General features: G+C 44.3%; 1 protein-coding gene across 15 annotated transcripts in view; it reads left to right on the top strand.

The window, feature by feature from the left end:
- The first annotated feature begins 20238 nt into the window (after positions 1-20238).
- The window catches only part of LOC147026056 (ATPase family AAA domain-containing protein 2-like), a 138367-nt gene continuing 138224 nt past the window's right edge, over positions 20239-20381 (top strand). For 5 of the 15 annotated variants that reach the window (XM_085881068.1, XM_085881064.1, XM_085881065.1 and 2 more), the window contains exon 1: positions 20266-20381. This exon is cut by the window's right edge and continues 388 nt beyond it. The gene's annotated coding sequence lies outside the window, so the exon portion shown is untranslated. The other 10 variants (XM_085881062.1, XM_085881067.1, XM_085881061.1 and 7 more) reach the window with 5 other exon arrangements.

Here is a 20381-nt window from a genome sequence, read left to right as displayed (position 1 = left end):
AGCATATTTTGGAACACGATCTTGCACTGAGGCCTTCTTCACAGACCTCAGTACACTTGGAGGTGACTGCAGGTGAAGGTGTGCCTTCTTCCTCCTCGCCGCCATGATTTGAGGCACGGGTAAGGGCATTTTAGGTTCAGGGGGCTGGACCTGGATGGAGAGCCTCGATGTGTTTTTCGCTATCGCACTATGTACATTTAATGGGTGTCTTGCAGTTTCTCACATGGTGAGTTGTAGAGGTACAGCACCTAAAGCAAATGCCCTGCTCCTTGATGAAGGCTTTGTGATCTTCAAGGGTCTTATCTCTGAAGCTGCGACACTTTTTGAGATGCTTGTCGTGGATGGGACATTGCCTGTCGGGATCTTGAATTCTCCTGCTTGTGCTGTCTGCTTGAGGATGTGCAAGGTACTTCTGTTTTGTGCACAGAGATATGTGTGCTTGAGTTGCCATATATCGTAGTGGGCTTCTCCATCTTTTGGTGACTTGAGCTGGATGTGGTGAGGGCAAAGCTCAGGTCATTCCTGATCTTTGCTTTGCTCCGGATAAAACTTGAAAAGAAAGAGAAAGGAGGAAAGGTGATGTTGTTTGTTTCTTTATACTTTGAACCTTGGAACATCCACTTCTTTTGTAAGCTGTGGGGCAGCTTCTCCACAATGGGGTTTATACCTTGAGTTGTGTCCAGGAAGGTGAGGCCTAAGAGGTAACCATCTGCCTTGGCGGACTCCAGTTCCAGCAGCAGATCTCCAAGTTCTCTCAGCTTTTGGTGGTCTTTGTTAGTAATTTTGGGGAAGTTCTCAATCTTCTTGAAAGAGCCCTCTCAATGACCTCAGGGGAGCCATAACGCTCTTTGAACCTTTCCCAGACCATTTTCGGTCCTGCCTTGGGGTTGTTAATGTGCACGGACCTCATTCTCCTTGCATGCTCCGACGACTCATTTCCCAGTCACTTGGTTAACAAGGCGAGCTCCTCGCTAGTGGTCAGGTCCAATCCTCTTACACCATTCATGAATGAGGATTACCATGGCCGATAGTTCTCCGGGCAGTCGTCAAATGTGAGGAACCCTGTGTTCACAAACTCACAGTGAACCAGGTACTTGGCGAAGTCCGTCATACCTCATTGTTCAAGTTGTGCTTGAGCATTGACTCTATTTGTTGCGGTTGCAGCAGAACGTGGCATTGACCAACTTATTTTTGGTGTGCATCTTCGTCTTCTTTCATCTCAGGGATCTCTACGGCGGAAGCTCAAGTCTGTCCCAGGGAGGGTGGCTTGTAATCAAGAAGTGATGTGTCCCTCAGTAGTTGCCCACTTGGTTCGGTCGCGAGTGATCACGCAAGTAGTCACAAGTGCATCGTGTGGGATCATATGAGGCAACTTGAATGTTGATCCTACTGCGGGGCTCCCCTTCCTCTTGTTCCACAGCTGCCTCAAGAACCTTGGTCTTGGCTAGGGCTGCAGCCGCTTCCCTCTTTTGATGTAGGACATCTAAGGTGACTTCCAATCTCACCTTGTTCCCCTTCATGGCTATTTCCTTTTCGGCAAAGGAGGCTCGAGCACGTGCTGCTTCTGCTTTGACATGTGCTTTGGCAGCCACTGCGCTGGCTGTCGATTTGGCGGATCACCCGGATTATCTTGATGAGCCAGAACAATGAGATCTGATCTTCAAGGTCTGTTGAAGTTCAGTTTGAGCCTCACAGTCAACCATCATAATATGCTGGTTGTCTTTTCTAGGTGCATGTTGGCACTATGATGAGGGAGACTGCTGTGTGGACGCGGGCTATTGATGAAGTCGTTGGCTTCTCCAATTGCTGTTAATGTAGCAGCAAGCCTGGAATCCCTTGATTTGTCCCAGCTGTGCCTGCCATGAAGCAGCCTTTTCACTATTCTGTCCTTGCTGTGCGTGACTCTGCACAGCTAGACAGAGAGCGAAACACTGTCCAAAATGATTGCCTGAGACTGGATGCACGTCCAACTCCAATGTTTGATGCAACAAGTGTGAAACTGCAAGGACAAAGCAGAAATATGCAGAACTTAATACAGAATTGTGTATCTGCAACGGAATACATGCCTGATAAATTAAATATATCCACCTAGCAATCTAAAGCACACGTCACACGGCAATGTAGACTACAATTATATTATGCAGCCACAGAGAAAGCATTAACTCGAATAGCTAAAATAGCATCTGAAATACAGCATGCAACAATCATCGTGCATCTGTAACAACCATGAAGCATCTTAAACTTTTACTTACCGACATTGCCTTCCAAGGCAGAAATTAAGAGTGGATGGCACAAGGCAAAAACGACGAGGCCTTTGCTTATTCACAAAATGGAGAATCTGCTTCCTGACCTCCAGATCATATGGTTTTTTAAAGAGCCAATAGAAGGGCTCTAAAAAGAACACTTCCAAAGCAGTAAGTGAAACCATCCCCTGGGAGCAGAACTTAAGCAGTCAACGATGTTAGCAAATGCACAGCACTCGATAATATTTACAAATAAATATTCAGACAAGATGTTTCCTGAGGTTCTGGTATTCCTTAGAATTTAATGATTTAGAGCAGGGGTTCTCAACCAGGAGGGAATTTTAGGGTTTGAGGGGGGAATTGGGACCACATATTGGCAGACTCAAACTGTTGGAATATTGATCTTTCTACAAACCACAATTCTACAGATTGTACAGAATCTACAGGACATCACACTTTATTGAATAAGGTGTGATGTCCTATAGATTATGTACAAGCTGTATAATTGTAGTTTGTTTTTAATTTAATCTGTGACATTCAAGAAAGTTTATTGAATGTCACAGATTAAATAAAAAAGAAAGATAAATATTTTACTTTTTTATCTGTGGAAATATTCCATTTATAGTTGTCTTTGACTTATTCTTGTATTTTATTCACATAATTTGGAGTCCATTATGAGTGCCAAAAAAAGAGGGTACGATGATTCCTATTTTCAATATGGATTCACATCCATCATCAATGGAGAAGAAAGGCCTCAATGTGTTATTTGTAGCAAATCTTTGTCAAATGATTCTATGAAACCAACAAAGTTGAAGCAACATTTGCAGAATGTTCATCCTCAACACAAGGACAAGGACAAAAGCTTTTTTGAACATCATGGGAATGCTCTAAATAATTAAGCTGGATTCAACAGGCGCATTCCGACAAATGAACCAAAAGGTTATTGAAGCTTCTTATGTCGTAGCACTGGAGATAGCAAAGCAGAAAAAAACCACATACAATTGGGGAAACTTTGATCAAACCTTGCGCTCTCAAAAGGGTGGAAATTGTGTTGGGAAATGGATTGGAGAAAAAACTTGCAGCAGTTTCACCATCAAACAGAACTGTTCAAAGGAGGATCAGCGACATGGCATTGACATCAAGGATCAAATTGTGCAGGAGATCAAATCTGCAGCATTTGGCTTATTTTCAATTCAACTTGAATCGACTGATGTCTTGCATCAGTGAATGATCCCATTCTTTGGCATCATGTTCCCAGTTGCTGGTGTTTGCAAGATGTTCACTCAGGTTCATTTAAAGAGGAGTTTCTCTTTTGTTCTCCTCTTGAAACAACTACCAAGGTCTCAGATATTTTGGAAAATGTTTCATCTTTCTTTGAATCAGAAAATTGTGGGATAATGTCTGTGGGTGCTGTACAGATGGAGCACCAGCTATGTTGGAGACAAAATATGGATTTCAAGTTTGTGTGAAAAAGCGAGCTCCACAAGTGAAAGGCATTCATTGTATGATCCATCGACAGGCACTGGCCTCAAAAACACTTCCAGTTCCACTAGGGAAGGTTTTGGATCAAACAATTCAAATTGTGAATTTTTTCAAAGGAGGAGCTCTCAACTCATGACTTTTCAAGCAGTTATTTATTGACATAGATGCAGGCCATCATTTGCTTCTTTTCCACACAAATGTTCGATGGCTTTCAAGAGGAAATGTAACTGAGTGAGTATTTGAGCTTAGAGATGAGCTCAAATTATTTTTTGAAGTTCAGGGTAAGATGGAATTTTTGCCTGGCTGGATGATAAGGAATGGATCATGCACCTTGCCTATTTGGTTGACATTTTTGAGCAGCGGAATAAACTGAATCTTCAGATGCAAGGAAGGAATACAAACATCATAAAATTCATGGATTCTTTGAAAGCTTTCATGAGTAAGCTGGAAAATTGGAAGAGAAAGGTCAAGATCAAAAATGTTGCAATGTTTGAGAAACTGTCATCAATTCTTGTTGCTGGTGGTGAAGACCAAGTGCTTCCAGAATTTGCAAAAAATGAAATTTTGCAGCATTTGCACTGGAAAATGAATTCAGCCGATATTTTCCTGAACTCAGTGATGAGGAGTTGGATTTAGTGCGAAATACATTTAAATTGTCAGTTGAAAAGTTCCTGATGATTGTCAAGATGAGTCTCTGGAGCTGAAGACTGATTCGGGAGCAAGAGATATGTTCGATGAGAAATCAATCACAGAATTTTGGTCCTTGATGTGTGATTCCTACCCAAAAGTGGCAGAAAGAGCTATCCATGCATTGCTTCTGTTTGTGTCGACATATCTTTGTGAGTCAGGCTTTTCAACTCTATTGCAAATGAAAACTAAGTAGATTGGAGGTTGAAAATGACCTGCGTTATACCATTTCAAGCACACCTCCACGTATCCAAGAATTGGCGAAGAAAAAACAATCACAGGTTTCTCATTGACTGTAATTTTCATCAGAATAAAATTAATTACAATACCCTGGCATTCTATTTAACATTTTGTTTTTTGAAGTATGCTTCAGTAACTTTAGTCTGTTAAGTAATTAGTTATGAATATAAAAAAACAACTACTTTTATTCAAGTTTTAAAATCCATCAACATTTTCTATTGCTGTTATATTTGTAAAACTCCACTATAAAAATAATCCAAGTAAATGTATATGTACTAATATAGAAAAAATAAAAGATTTTTCAATATTAAATGCATATTATTTGGAATGCACCTTTTGAGTCAGACAAACATGGAAAGGGGGGAATGACATTCTGACATATGGTGAAAAGGGTGCATGGGGCAAAAAAGGTTGAGAACCACTGATTTAGAGAGTTCAAACCTCTTGTAAGAGCAACGTAAAGCTTTGATTATTGTATTTCTACCTACTCCACCGTGTGATATGTTGTTATTTTGTGTCTTGTTTCGTGTTTTCCCACGTGTTATTTCTCTTCTCTCTCTTTCTTCCTTTCTTACCTTATCCCCAGGGGCTCCAGTTGCTGCCAGTTTTTTTATTTATCATAATTTAATTGAACAGTGTGGCCTGAAAGTGTTTACCCCTCTCCAGTGAAACATTCATTCTTAAACTCTTTTAATTCCCCTGCACACGCGCAGGCGAAAAGCAGGGTTAAAGCAATTGGTTCATGTCCGTCTGTCTGTCCGTCTACAAACGTCAATTTATGATCGTGAAAACACACACACACACACACACACACACATACACTAGGTGTAGATCTATGTATATATGTCATGTCCAGGTCAGTTAACACCGATGATGGACGGATGAGCCGAACTGGCATTTTACTTCGGCTCAGATGACATTCCGAATTATGGCGGATAATATGCGCGCGGGTTGTGAGAAGAGACACAAGAAACTTAGCTCTTGTAAAACCAACGGGGTTTTTTTCCCCCGTACCTACAAACAATAACCCAGGGATGGTGGAATCGTGAGGAGACGACGGCGATGGGGTTGGAGGAAGGGAATGCAATTAATAAATAATTATATATAATGAGAATAAAACGAATCTAAAGAAACTCAGGCGCCTCACTCTGATAGTCACGGACTCAATCACAGACGGGAAAAGGGAACAAAAACCAGGGGCCTCCACAATCAGGGGGCCTCCACATATTTCATGAAAAAAAAATTGCAAGGAAAAATGTATTTGTGAGTGCCTCAATGGTAGTTGGTAGTTAGTGGAACAGATATAAGATATTCATCTTATCTCATTCTCTATTTTATATAGAAGTTCAGATTCTTTGTTCTTGAAAAATATACTTTATGGATGACTGTAAATATGTCTTGTCACCTTTTTAGCATTCTAAGGTAGGGTGGGCCTCCACTACTAAAGGCTGCCCAGGGGCCACCACATGTCTAAATCCGGCCCTGGCTCGAGGTTATATGCACAATTTCCTTACCATAATCCCGAAATAATTATATTATTACAACACACTGCCTCTCTCTCACTCGATGGGCGCTTCATTCACCTTTTGTTTTTTTTTGGCCTGCTCAACAATGCCTTTGTAACGATATTGATCTTTAACTGTCATCGTCATGAGCGGCACGGCCGCCCAAGCCTTCTTGCATTACGCATGCGCAGCTGGTGTTGTGTGTGTATCATGGCTGCTTTTGGAATAAACGTGTTTCACGTCTGCTGAATCAGAATCGGTGGTCATCGGCGTTATCTGGGAATGAATGATTACGGAAACATGGTGGCAGCGAGGTAAGCACCAGAGCACGCCTACTGACGACTTTATCGGCGCCGACACGCACCCACCGACGTGTATTTTGAGCTGTTTGTTGCGACATGTCCGTGGCCCGGGCATCGACAATGGGAGTGTCCCCACCGCCGTTTTTAGACACCGTCAGTGCTCCACTGGAGGACTGGAAATGCTGGAAGCAACAATGGGAAAACTACGCGATTGTTGCACAGTTATCCAGTGAACCACCGGAATACAGGACGGCGATGTTTTTGCATTCCATCGGCCCGTCCGCGCTCAAGACCTACAACGGCGTGACCTTCGAACCGGAAACCGATGACCATGCCGCCGAGGATCCAAAAGATTTTGACACGCTCATCAGGAAATTTGACAATCACTTTATAGGTGAGGTCAATGAAACTTTTGAAAGATACCATTTTAACGAAAGAGACCAGAGACCTGATGAGAGCATTTATGATTATGTGACTGCCCTGAGAACCTTGGCAAAGACGTGCAACTTTGGCGAGCGACATGACAGTCTCGTTCGAGATAGAATCGTGATAGGCATAATTGACCAGAGCACTAGAAAGCGACTTTTGGAGCGAGACCTCTCACTGAAAAAGTGCATATCCATTTGCAAGAGTATGGAGGCATCTCGCAGCCGTCTCAAAGAGTTCGGAGCCACAGGTGCCGAGGCACAAACCGTGCACCGGGTCCAGCAGCGAGACAAAGGAAAAGGCTACACACCAAAGCGTTCGTCCACAAGATTTACCAAACCCTCAGAACAAAGACAGCAGGACTGTGAATTTTGTGGCTACAAGCACATCAGAAGTAAGGAGAAGTGCCCAGCATGGGGAAAAACGTGCAAAAAATGCAATGGGGAAAATCACTTTGCAAAAAAGTGTCGGAGGGCGAACATCCACATGATACAGGATGGAGGCAGCTCATCTAGTGACTGAGTGGATTGACTACATAACAATGCGAGAAATTGTTAGCACTGTGACTGATGGCACAGATGAGATATATGCTGAAATGCTGATTGATGAAACACCAGTGAAGTTTCAGATAGATTGTGGTGCATCTGCAAACTTGCTACCAGCCAAGTACACAAATGGATGCCAGCGTGACCCATGCAAGAAGACACTCCTTATGTGGAATAAAAGTGAGGTGAAGCCACTGGGCACCACAAGGCTGAAACTGCGCAATCCACAGAACAGAAAGAAATACTCTGTGGAATTCATTGTAGTGAAAGAGAACTTGGCCCCACTCCTGGGTGCAAAAGCAGTGCAACACATGGGACTGATCACTGTTAACAATAGTGAATTCAAGCTAGTCAACATGGCAAAGTTCCTCCCCATACAACCTGAGCGTTTGGCAGCAATCCAAGCAGCTACAGATGAGGATGAAGCCTTGCAGACTTTAAAACGGGTTGTCCTACAGAGCTGGCCAGAGGACCGTGCAGATGTCCCCGCAGTGGCGATGCCCTACTTCAGCATGTGGGATGAAATCACGGTACAAGATGCTCTCCTTTTCAAAGAAGATCGAATCATCATTCCAGCTAGTCTCCGGGCTGAGATGTGAGCCCGAATTCATGTCTCACATTGGTGCAGATGGATGCTTGCGCCGTGCTCGAGAATGTTTATGCTGGCCAGGCATATCGAGCGAGATCAAAGAGCAGATTGGAGCCTGTGATATCTGAAGAGAGCATGAAACAGCACAGCAGAAAGAGACACTTATGTCACATGAGTTAGCCAGCTGACCATGGGGAAAGATCGCCAGCGATCTGTTCGCTCAAGATGGAAGAGACTATTTAATCACAGTCGATTATTTCAGCAATTTTTGGGAGGTGGACAGGTTACAACTGGACACAAAGGCAGACACTGTCATCAGAAAGCTCAAGGCCCACTTCGCTCGCTATGGAACTCCAGAGGTGGTTGTCAGTGACAATGGGCCTCAGTTTGAGTTAACTGAGTTTGCTGCTTTCGCCAAAGAATGGGACTTTGAGCATCGGCCCACCAGTCCTGGGAACAGCCAGGCCAACGGCAAGGTTGAGTCAGCTGTCAAGACAGCCAAGCGTCTCCTGAGACGTGCCAATAAAGCTGGCAGCGACCCATATTTGGCTATACTTGACCACCACAACACGCCAACCGAAGGGATTGACAGCAGCCCTGCCCAGCGCATGATGAAGAGAAGGACGCGCACCCTCCTCCCGATGGCAGGAACTCTGTTGCAGCCACATACTGTTGACAGAGCAGCGGAAAAGTTGCGTCTGCATCGGCGACAGAAGAGGCAGGCCGTGTTCTACAACAGGTCGGCTCTTGACCTTCAGCCACTGGAGGAAGGTGATGTTCTCAGGATGCAGCCATTCACCAAAGGGGAAGAGAAGTGGCAGAAAGCAGTCATCTCCAAGCAGCTGGACGAGCGATCATATTTGGTGGATAACTGCAAACGCTCGTACAGACGCAACCGTGTCCACTTGAGCGGAACAAATGAAAAACCAACTCTCAGCGCAACCACAGCTAATGAAGACGCTGACCCTATCCAGGTCCCAGACTATGAGGACGATGATCAGTCACACCCAGAAACTGTTCCAAAGGACAGACAAGGGCGCGCTGATCACAGGGCCCCAAACAATTCTGGGAAAACCACCAGTGGCACAACGGGAAAAGCTCTGCAGTCCGTACCAGTTAAGACAACTAGATCTGGACGAGTCATTAAGACTCCAGCCCATTTCAAGGACTACACAGACACCATGGATGACGGGTGCTGAAGACCCAGTCAGGGAGTGATGTGCTGGGAACCTCTCCTCCCCTGCAGAGTTCCTATCATAAACAATAATTCTCATGTAGACACTTGTGTTTTACTATTTAATTGTTCACGATGTGTGCCTATATTCTGCATGTTGTCAGTATCCAACTCATCAGTGAAGCACATCCGACTGTTCCAAGAGACTGTACGCACGGTGATCCCGCCAGAGACAGTTGAACAACAAAAGGGGAAGGATGTAACGATATTGATCTTCAACTGTCATTGTCATGAGCGGCACGGCCGCCCAAGCCTTCTTGCATTACGCATGCGCAGCTGGTGTTGTGTGTGTATCATGGCTGCTTTTGGAATAAACGTATTTCACGTCTGCTGAATCAGAATCAGTGGTCATCGGCGTTATCTGTGAATGAATGATTACGGAAACAGCCTTGACTTGGAACAGGCCGCAACGATTCCTGAATGATAAAGTTTTTTTTCTTCACTTTCCTCATTCGTATTATTGAATGCCTGTTCATTATCGCCACAGATCGCTGTTTACATCACTTTTGGCAGTCCTATAGTTTTCAAATTATGAGCTTGAAGTGATTTCATGCATTATATGATATGAATTTCCACAATCTGCTCTTATGGACTTATTAAAGTATATCATTGAAATATTATTTCAGTTTTTAGGATCGGATATCGTCCGGACTAAATAAGTGTCGAAATCTGTTGTGAAATCCGATAATTTAAAGAAAGAACGAGTGTAATATCTAAGCCAAACACCTATTTACTTTAAGCAAGCAAGGCTATGTTCCCTCCTCCTCCTCCTCCTCCTCCTCCTCCTCCTCCTCCTCCTCCTCCTTCTCCTCCTCCTCCTCCTCCGCCTCCTCCTTATGTACACAAGAAAATGTGAAATTTCCAAAGCATTAAACTTATCTTTTTCGACTGTTTAGAGAATTATATGAAGGGAACAAAAAAATTAGGAACATGGCAAAATTAACCAGCTTCATTGAGCTATATCCCATCATGTGCTGCCTTTTTGGCTGCTGGTTGCGTCACTGGTTAGGGGTGCAGCTATCCGGCTGATGCAGTGCCCCTATTACCAGTATACTGGTGCCTATTTCGCCGACCTCGGAAGGATGACAGGTTGAGTCAATCCCCTGGTGTTAATTCAGTAGCCAACAGGGCTCAAACTCAGGACTAGGATCCTAAGCCACCACACTAACCGCTAAGCCAAAACCAGGCTCATTGAGCTATATGATGTAATGCATTCACTGCAAGACCTGACGGCCTGTCCCCCAGAGGGACTGCCTATCCATAGCATCTGCCAGATCTGTGTCAATATTTTCGGAGATTTGACGAGATCCTCGACAGGGAATCAAAGCAAATCTGGTTTAAAAAAAACGTTTTAAAAACGGATGTTTAAAAAAAACGAAGTTATAACGTTTGTGCGGACCCCGAACTGATGTGACACATGCACAGACGAGCAGGCAAAATGGCGGACTTATTATGATTTCATTAAATGCTACGTGCGCGGTGAAGACCGGATTTAAAGTTAAAGGGGCCCTTCATGGTATGCAGCAACAGACTGACCAGCTGTTCCTCATCAAACATTGAATTGGAGTGCTTGCATGAGTGCTTAAGCCACTTGCTAAGCACCCATTGTCAATTCCGGTACTGCGCTACATCACCACGAGCGAATAGTTCGTGCTCCGTCACCCCGAGCGCTCAGACCTGCCTCTCCACCATGCTGGCTACAGCTGTGCCACACATAAGTTGTTTCCCACCGAGCCATATTCCACCTTGGGTCTCGCTGTGTCCCTTCGGATACAGCCCTGGTATATCTGTCTTGTCTGATTCTCCCTGGTTCTTCATATTCTTCTCTTCCTCCTCCTCCTCCTTCTTCTCCTTCTTCTTCTTCATGGAATGGCTGAAGTCTTAAGGTTTTAGATGAGTTAAGGTGCTACCGCATGTACAAAAGCCCAGGCATGTACGAGGTTTAATTGCGCAGATAATAGGGTGATTGCTTCTTGGATCCCATCCCGCTTGCTTACCTACAAACACCACCATCATTTAACTTGGTCTCAGAGTGATTCATTTTGTTCTTGATTGCAAGTCACAATGGCTATTAATGTCCGTTAAAGGACCGATTGGGTTTTGGGGCGGTTTGCGCCCAGCACGAAACATACCTGCGTCCAGGCACCACCGCTTGTGTCACTTGGTCTGGTAACCGGACGCACGGTTTTCCCAGCATGTTCCAAACACTGTTCCACCTGTGAGCGCCGTAATGCGGCAAAAAGTCCGAGACCCTGCTCAGAGCACTGAATCAGTTGGCCAGTGCGACCAATTTTATGCAGTTCGTCGGGATTCAGACTGGGCAACTCGGCTAAGTCCAGCGACTGTAACAATATTATGAAATAGTTTTATGTACTCAGGGATCAGACGTTACCGTCTTTTTTTTTCTTTTTTTTAAATTGCAAAATGCAATTCTCATTGAGTCGTGAATGAAACGCTGCCCTAAATACCTTGTCGAGCACTAGACGTTATGATGTCCTCGACGTAATACTGTAATGACGTCCTTGGGAAAAGAGCATGACAGAGGGACTGACAGAGAAATCCAGCTACTTTAATATATAGATCATTTCTATGCTTCCAGGACCCATTTCTATTAACAGAAAATGTTTATGTAAAGTAGAGAACACCAAATACATTGGTGTTTAAATTGATGAAAATTTGTCATGGACAGCAATGCATGTGAATAATTTATGCAAGAAAATTTCTGGAAGTGCTGGCATTATTCATAAATTAAATAATTATTCCCCAAATCAATACTTCCTTCATTATATTTTACTCTGATCTTGTCTCGACTGAATTATTGTTGACCTGCTTGCGGCAATTCCTTAAAGTTGCAGATCGATAACATTTTATTGATTCACAAAGGAGTTATGAGATTTATTTGTAAATGGAGGTTATTGATCTCATACAAACAATTTATTTCTTGAAAATAAAATTTTAAAGATAAACAAAATGTACTTATTTAATTTGGGTACCCTAATGTTCCAACGAGATAGAAAATAATTACCAACTAACTTTCTACAATTATATACTAAAAAATTTAAAGTCCATGGTTATTCTACAAGACAAACCAGGATGTTCCACCATCCACAAGTAATAACAAATTCTGCAAAGAAACATTAATTTTTACTGGACCTCAATTTTGGAATTCAGTGGATTTGATTTAATCAATTTTCGGCTTCCATACATTTAAGGACAAATTGAAATCATTATAAAATGTAGAGTTGGCTCATCAGCTAATCAATATTTTTATTCTGCTTATGAGTGTTTAAAATAGGTTAAATTAAAGATAATGGTATACTTTCTGTCACTACTTGATGGACCAGCCCCCCTGCCACCTCTCCTGCCTTCTCTTTCCTGTATTCTCTCTTACTCCTACACTCTAATTGTCTTTACAAATAAGTATATGCAACTAATTCTGATGCAATATACTCTGTTTCAGAGTGTGGGTGCTGCTGAAGCAGTTTCTTGCCACGGGTTATGCTGTGTGGTTTGCTATTGCCTTCCCAGCACTGGTTAAGGCAGGAATTCGTCATTTGTTCATGGTGATGGCAATACCTCGCCTCCTCTTCAAGAAGAACACTGTGGATATTTAACGTCCACCAACTAATGTCAGCAGATGGGATACCTAGTTCAACGTCCATCTGAGGAACAGCACACACATTGATGATTCACCTAGCCTGTAAAACACCTGGATGATGGTTTATAGCTTGGTCGGAATTCAAACCCAGGCTAAACAGCTTAGGGGCGAGTGTGCGTACCTCTTCTTTTTTTTTTTTTGTATACCTTGTTGAGGCTCGTATGAGAGCTAACACACAATGCACAGCAAGGGGGGCATGAGACAAGAGGGGCAGGAGTGGGAAGGACAAAACAGTGGGAAACACAGACATTGGGAGATCTGTGGAAGGGAGAGGGATGGGGCAGGAAACATGGGGTATAGAAGATGAACATTACATGGACTTTCAGGAAGGAAAGCAGGGAATTTGAAGGAGGTGGGTTTGGGATGGATTAACGGGGTAGAAAAGATCGAGGATTTGGATGGGGGATGATAAGAGGTGTTGGTGAATGGCTGTTTTGAAGGCCTGGAGGGAAGAATGGGATTGAACAGTGAGGGAGTTTATTCCAAAGATGGGAAAAAGAGGAATGAAAGAGTGAAGGTGAGCAGTGATTCGTGATTTTGGTAGTTTTATCAGAAGGGGGTTGTTGGTGGACCTTGAGCTCCCTGCGGAAATATGGTGGGGACAAATCGCAGACAGAGCAGGGGGGGCGAGACCGGAGAGGAGATGGTAGAAGACAGAAAGACCACCAACCTGCCTGTGATGAGAGAGTGAGAGGCCCAAATACTCAGCCTCATTGCGGGAGATGCCAATGATCCGAAATGCCTTGGTTTCCACAGCGTGAAGCCGAGAAAGGTGGGAGGCAGAAGCACCAGCCCAGAGTGGAGAGCAGTACTCCATCAGGCTGCGTGTTCAGGTATGTGGCTTTGTATGTGGCCAGGAGCTCAGGTGGGCCGAGGAAGGACTTTTCACGATGAAGGATTCCCAGTCGGCGACTGACTTTGGAGGCCAGGTTGGAATCCTTCCAGCTATCCAGCCATCCTAGGCCATCCTTCCAGCCCATGTGACTAATTGGGGTCTATGTATGCACACAATTACAGATTAAGAGGCGGGGCAGATGGGGGTGGTCGCCCAGGGTTCAAACTAAGAGGGGGTCGGCCCGTGCAGAGGATGGATTATCATTGTAATTAAGAATTATTATCAGTCAGCCACTGTGCTGTCATCCATGGAGAAATTCAAGACTGAGGGCTCATGTCTAAGCGGGGCTCTCTGCCTTTTTCTGTCTTTCTGTCTCTCTCTCTCTCTGTCTGTCTCTCTGTCTCTGTCTCTGTCTGTCTCTCTCTGTCTGTCTCTCTCTGTCTCTCTGTCTCTGTCTCTCTGTCTCTGTCTCTCTGTCTCTGTCTCTCTGTCTCTGTCTCTCTGTCTCTGTCTCTCTGTCTCTGTCTCTCTCTCTCTCTCTCTCTCTCTGTCTCTCTGTCTCTGTCTCTCTCTCTGTCTCTCTCTCTCTCTCTCTCTCTCTCTCTCTCTCTCTCTCTCTCTCTCTCTCTCTCTCTCTCTCTCTCTCTCTCTCTCTCTCTCTCTCTCTCTCTCTCTCTCTCTCTATTCATGAGATCAAATAAGCCACAGCAAATCTTGCCCGCTGCTATCCCACTAATCTGGTACCCATGAATGAAAGTGGATTTATCCAGTTTTCTATCTTTCTGGGATCATCAGCAGAGCTTCAAACAAACAGTGATCACACAAACAAACAGTCATCAGAACTGAGAATGTACCGTTTCCTACACACACACACACACACACACACACACACACACACACACACACACACACCACACCACACACACAAGCATTGGCTAACATTGAAATACTGTCGCTCTTCGGATATACATGTCGATGAAGGTATCGAATTTCAGTGGGGGCGGTGAACAGTTCTTCTCAAAACTAAAACATATGAGATCAGGAACCGAATGGGACAAGATCGACAGAAGAGTCTTTCAATCATGAGCATCAGAAGTGAAGTACAGTGCTGAGAGGACTTCAGGACTTCACTTCTTAAAAATCATTAATGAGTTTCGCCGAAAAAACCCCCCCAAAAACCGATGAAAACACTGATGTTGTGTCAGTGTTTTTGTCATACATGTTGTGGTATCTGTGGAGAAACTGCCTGCACCTTGGAATGTACAATATCTATCGAAAGTCTACACCCCCTTTCAAAAATTTCAACTTTTGTTGCCTTATAGCCTGGAATTAAATTCCATTAAATCAGACTTTTTCCACCTTTATTTATACATGGTAACCCACAACTTACAAGTGAAAAAGAAATTAAACAAATTTCAGAAAATTAATTAAAAATACACAAAACTAGAATATATTGGTTGGATAAGTGTCCACCCCCCTGAGTTAATACCGAGTGGAAGCACCTTTAACAGCAATTACAGCTGTGAGTCTGTTGGGATAGGTCTCCATCAAATTTGTACACCCTATTGGGTAACATTTGCCCATTCTTCTGTACGAAACTGTTCAAGTTCAGTGAAGTTGTGTGGGGAGCATTGATGGATAGCAATCTTCAAGTCATGTCACAGATTTTTGAGTGGATTTAGGTCAGGGCTCTGACTCAGCCATTCAAGGACATTTATCGTTTTTTTTTCTTAGCCACTCCAGTGTAGCTTTGGCTGTGTGCTTCGGGTCATTGTCATGCTGAAAGGTGAACTTCCGTCCTAATTTCAGCTTTCTTCCAGAGGGCAGCATGTTTTCCTCGAGGATTTTTCTGTGTTTGCTCCATCCATTTTCCCTTCTATCCAAACAAGTGCCCTCATCCATGCTGATGAGAAACATCATCATAACATGATGCTGCCACCACCATGCTTCACAGTGGGGGTGGTGTTCTTTGGGTGATGTGCTGTGTTGGGTTTGTACCAACCATAACGTTTTGCATTTAGGCCAAAAACTCCCATCTTGGTTTTGGCAGACCACAAAACCTTTTGCCACATGGCTTCAGAATCTCCGGAGTGGTTTTTGCATACTTTGAAATATTTTTATACCCATCCACTGATCTGTGCCTTTCCACAACTTCATCCCAGAAGCCTTTTGAAAGCTCCTTTTTATCCATGGTTGAGTCTTTGCTGTGAAATTCATTACCCAGCAGAGGAAATCTACAGGAACAGCTGATTTTATTATGATATAATCAGAATCACTACAATTTAACACAGGTGGAGGCCAATGAACTTGGTGTGTGATGTTGAAGGAGATTGGTTACACTTGAGCTAATTTACAATTGCTATTATAAGGAGGGTGGACACTTATCCAACCTCGTTTTTTCTCGTTTTGTGTATTTTTAATGAATTTTCTGTAATTTGTTAAATTTATTTTTCACTTGTAAGTTGTGGGTGTAAAGTGACCATGTGTAAATAAAGGTGGGAAAGTCTGGTTTAATGGAATTTAATTCCAGGCTATAAGGCAACAAAAGGTGAAAATTTTTAAAGGGGGTGTAGACTTTCGAAAGGCACTGTAAGTGACAATTGATGGTTTTACAAATAAATTGCACTGTCTTATTTTAAATTGTTAAGCCTCCCCCTATTATAGGGCTTATAGCTGTTGTGGGGTTTGTTTCTGCAATTAGTGCCCCAATTTTAATGGTACCTCTGAGTTTCTTAACACCAAGGAGTGCATGAAACGACCATTTTGAAAAAGAAAAAAAAATCTTCTTGCCCTCAGAGCTGGCTGTGAATTTCAGAATGACATGTTACATCACTGATGTGAATTGAAAGTAGGCGGGCTTAAATTTTTATTATTATTATTTTTTTTACCTTGATCTAATTTTTAAGGTCATGACCGTATAATTTTATCGACATTAAAGACATTTTAACATTTTTCACCATAACTCGACTAAAATTTCTATGATCGGAACAAAATTGCCCTCTCTAGATATCATAGAGCAAGGTGCATTTACTCTTAATTTACATCATATCCCTCCGGGTTACAGGTCAAGCTTTAACACCCCGAGGATTACGAAACCACCATTTAGGTTTTTCTCCCTTTTTCTGCCAATGTAGGAAGATTTTCAGAACGAAGTTTTGCATCAATATTTGGAGTAGAAAGTTTGTGGGGTTGACAATTTTTTTGACCTTGACCCAATTAAGGTCATAACCCAATTATATACATTTTAACATTTTTCACCAGAACTCGATGAAGGTTTGTCCGATTGGAATGAAATTGCCCTCTATAGATAACCAAGAACAATGCACATTTACGCTTAATTTACATCATGCCCGTCTGGGTTAAAGGTCAAAGCCAAATGGCAGTCTCCAAAAAAACAAACACGGTCATGTGGTGGTCTGAAAAAAAAAATGGTCATCATTGGATCGTGGGCCAGGGATAAGTCACGGGCAATCGGCAAGGGTAAGGGGGAGGCTCACCTTTGTGATCACAGATATCTAGTTGTCATTGTTGATTTAGTTTCAAAATGTATTGATTTTTCATTCGAGTATTCTTGTTTATTGTTTGTACAGGATTTCATGTTTTTTTTCTTTTACATAATTCAGCAGAGGCCAAGCGACGTGAGCTGGTATGTGAAACACCCTGCAACCCTCGCCTGCAGAAAATAGATTTTTTTTGCAGTGCCGCAGTTTCCATCCAATAATGTCGCTTTGTTAAAAAAAAAATATCCATGGGTAGGCACTCGTATGTTGAACGATTCGTGTCAATCGCTTAAGTGGTTGTGGAGAAAACTAATTAACTAGAAGGGCACTTGGTAGAGCCAACCCTCCGCCACACAATGCCTGATTCAGAAGAACATATCGGGTCCAATCAATTTCTGAAAGATCGTGTTATACAGTATATCAGTTTTATCCCTATCACTTAATGGTGAAGAATCAACAAAAAAATTATCCCATCCAGATTCTGATCTTCACTAAAATCGAATCATTTCGTCCTTGTGACACACCCAACCTGTCCACCAAGTTTCATCCGAATCCGTGCACAACCTTTTGAGACATCGTGCTGTATGTCGTTTTTGGCCCCATCTCTCAATGGTGAAAAGTCACTTGAAGAAATCCGGATCCAGATCTTCACCACAATCGAATCAATTTGTCCTTGTTGCACACCCAACCTGTCCACCAAGTTTTGCCCGAATCCGTACACAACCTTTTGAGATATCCTGCACACAAACAGACAAACAGGGGTAAAAACATAACCTCCTATCACCTGTGTGGTGGAGGTAAAAGGCGAATAAAGGTGAAAACGTGAAGGTGGAATAAAATAAAAATTCGAGCTTCCGCCGACGTTCCACAACATGGTCAGGGATGGTTTAAATGATCATCATCACAGTATTGATAAGAACATGAGGTCAAGTAAGTCCTGACCTGACCTTGACCTTATGCATAGCTTACATAGTGCAACATGAGGAAAAGCAAGTCCTGACCTGACCTTGACCTTATGCAGAGCTTACATAGTGCAACATGAGGTCAAGCAAGTCCTGACCTGACCTTGACCTTATGCAGAGCTTACATAGTGCACTGTGACCGCTCATTGACGTGTTACTACGGGATTAGAAGGGGAGTAGGAGGGTCCATGGTTGGGTTACCGCCTGACACTCAAGGCACCCAAGGCACCCTTACCCCGTCCCTGTGTGTACTACTAGGCTAGTTTTTTTTTTTTTTTTTACAAGGGGCTGCCTAGACTGGAGAGGTACGCACACTCGCATCTAAGCTGTCTAACCTGGGTTCGAATCTCAGCCAAGCTCGAAACTGCCACCGTGGGGTTTCACAGGCAGAGTGATTCATCAATCTGTGCGTCTTCCCTCGGATGCGTCCCGTCTTTCAACATTACTTAGTGCACATCAATCTTTAAAGATGCCACGGTGTCCTTCGCGAAGAGTAGGCGAGCTATCGCCGGCACCCTGAACAAGTGATTGCCCCAATCAACTGCTGGGAAGGCAATGGCAAACCACCGAGCACAACCCGTTCCTCAGGAAGCTGTTTCGGCGGCACGGACGCTCTCTGAAAACTGGTAGATCAGAGAGAGAGGTTTCTCAAGGACTCTTCCAAGCCTGGTGTTGGCTCAGTGGTTAGGGGTGGCGGCTTGGGATCCTAGGGGTCCTGAGTTGGTGTTGGCTCAGTGGTTAGGGGTAACGGCTTGGGATCCTAGGGGTGGTGGCTTAGGATCTTAGGGGTGGCGGCTTGGGATCCTAGGGGTGGCGGCTTGGGATCCTAGGGGTGGCGGCTTGGGATCCTAGCATCCTGAGTTGGTGTTGGCTCAGTGGTTAGGGGTGGTGGCTTGGGATCCTAGGGGTGGCGGCTTGGGATCCTAGCGTCCTGAGTTGGTGTTGGCTCAGTGGTTAGGGGTGGCAGCTTGGGATCCTCGGGGTCCTGAGGTGGTGTTGGCTCAGTGGTTAGGGGTGGCGGCTTGGGATCCTAGCGTCCTGAGTTGGTGTTGGCTCAGTGGTTAGGGGTGGTGGCTTGGGATCCTAGGGGTGGCGGCTTGGGATCCTAGCGTCCTGAGTTGGTGTTGGCTCAGTGGTTAGGGGTGGCAGCTTGGGATCCTCGGGGTCCTGAGGTGGTGTTGGCTCAGTGGTTAGGGGTGGCGGCTTGGGATCCTAGGGGTGGCGGCTTGGGATCCTAGCGTCCTGAGTTGGTGTTGGCTCAGTGGTTAGGGGTGGCGGCTTGGGATCCTAGCATCCTGAGTTGGTGTTGGCTCAGTGGTTAGGGGTGGCGGCTTGGGATCCGAGGGTCCTGAGTTGGTGTTAGCTCAGTGGTTAGGGGTGGCGGCTTGGGATCCGAGGGTCCTGAGTTGGTGTTGGCTCAGTGGTTAGGGGTGGCGGCTTGGGATCCTCGGGTCCTGAGTTCATGTCCCGTCGGCCGCTGAATTAATATACACCAGGGGGTTGACTCAGCCCGTCATCCTTCCGAGGTCGGCGAAATGAGTACCAGTTCCAGTGTGTGTACTGGTAGAGGGGCACTGCATCAGCGACACAGTCGCGCTTCAAGAAATGATAGCTACCCCGGCAGATAAGCTGCCACACGACCACCACCACCACCACCAACAGGACTCCTCCACATTAATTAATGCTATCATTATTTATATTCTCATTCTGATTGGTCATTCTACTACTTGGTTTGTTTTTTTGTGATTTCTGTTCGACTGTTTATTTGTTTTTTCTTGAGTATGCTTGTATTTCTTGTATTCATGTGGAAGATAAACTTGAACCGGCATGAAGTTCCAAGGTCCGATGAGGAAGGAGAAGACGACGTGAAGCCCCAATTGGTGACGAAACGGCCGCGTGATGAAAGGCAGTGGTGGGCGCGTGGTGTGTAAAAAGGGCGGGCTGGGGGACACATTCAAACGCCAGCGAGACCAGGAGCGCGGGAACGCAATTGGTCTGCAGGCTTCCGTGGAGCCGCCGCTAAAACAACGTGTGCGATGATGAGATGATAGAACAACAATAAGAACAAACAACACAAGTGTTTTTTACGATCCACCACAGCGGCTTTGTATTGGTTGTTGTTGCCATTGCCTCGAACCCTCTCGGAATCGCGGCGCCGTTTACCTCAGTCTGA

Source organism: Eptatretus burgeri, chromosome 5 (genome assembly GCF_056783735.1).
Source record: "Eptatretus burgeri isolate ZD-2024b chromosome 5, Ebu_testis_v1, whole genome shotgun sequence".
NCBI classification, from domain to species: Eukaryota; Metazoa; Chordata; class Myxini; order Myxiniformes; family Myxinidae; genus Eptatretus; species Eptatretus burgeri.
The sequence above is the reverse complement of the archived record's forward strand: the minus strand, read 5'-3'. Positions and strand labels throughout refer to the sequence as shown.